This window comes from Hypanus sabinus, chromosome 2, assembly GCF_030144855.1.
Source record: "Hypanus sabinus isolate sHypSab1 chromosome 2, sHypSab1.hap1, whole genome shotgun sequence".
Classification (NCBI taxonomy): Eukaryota; Metazoa; Chordata; class Chondrichthyes; order Myliobatiformes; family Dasyatidae; genus Hypanus; species Hypanus sabinus.
The window spans coordinates 87,438,108-87,439,424 of NC_082707.1; positions in this window are offsets into that span (position 1 = coordinate 87,438,108).

The window sequence follows — 1,317 nt, forward strand, 5'->3', positions numbered from 1 at the left end:
TTGCAGGGATGTGGCATGTAAGTGGTGGATAGAACTCCAATCAAGTAGCTGCAGTTGCTGCCTCAGACAATTGCAGCCCCACAATGATTGTCCTCCTGTTGTTACCACCACTTACAAGCCCAGTGTGGCTTGTTGGTTCTTGCATTTCACCATTACAAATGTCATTCTCACAGGAGTTATCTTTTCTCCAGTATAAGTTCTCAGTTGGATATCTGAAGGCTTCAGTCTCTTATCTTTGACATGTCATTCAAACTCTTTTTGTGGAATGACTGAAACAGCCCAGCCAGTGTCCAACTCCATTTTAACTAACTTACCTTTCACTTCTGTTGTAAGTTGTATTACTTGTCTCCCATTAAATTTCATATTGTAAATCTAAAGAGGATTCAATCCTGTTTACTCTGGAAGAAGAGGCACCAGCAAACAATGCAACCAAAGGTGACATCCTCAGGACGGCTCGGGAATCAATTTCTTTCACTTCTTCTACAGCTTCTTTATATTTTGAATATGGTTATGCTACTGTTGGAGCCTGCTATCATCATTCTGGTGGCGTGATTTTGAGCCGATTGGGTGATCTGGCACTTTGCTGTCTCCGAGAGGGCTCTTCGAGGCTGCGACCAAAGTGTGCATTATGGAGTCGGGGCACGGGCCCATGATCGACTCCATCCTTCGCTGATCGAGGAAGATGGAACTCATTGGGGTGGGTGCAGAAGCTGAGTGAGTGTTCAGCACTGTCTATAAACCTTTTGCTCACTGCTGCCGGAGAAGGTGTCTGCGCATGGCGGTCTCTCACTCACTGCTCCCCAGGGAGGTTCCTGGCATTTCAGTGACCTTCCTCACCCTCAATGATGTGAGTGGATGGGGCCATAGCAAGATTTAGTCAATGCTGATTATAGATTTGGACTCTAATTCAGTTCTTATGATGTGTTCTGTTTTTGGTTGCTCTACTTTCGTTACTACTGTTTGGTGAGTTTTGAATCAGGTGACCTCTAGATAATGAACACTGAGCTGAACTACACTGAAATATGCCTTTTGTGTTAAATGTTTGCTGATCATTTTTGTTGCCTTTTGCATGGTATTTTGCATGTGTGGAGGAAGAGAGGTTTAATGTTTTCCTTTGAATGAGTTGGTTCTGGATGACAGACTTGAGTAGAGCACCAACACAGAGGCTATGTACAAGAAGGGCTAGCATCGCCTCTATTTCCTGAGGAGATTGAGGTCCTTTGGAGTATGCAGGCCTCTCTTTCACATGTTCTACTAGTCTGTTTTTGCCAGTAGAAGCGTCTATGCGGTGGTGTGCTGGGGCAATGGTATCAACAT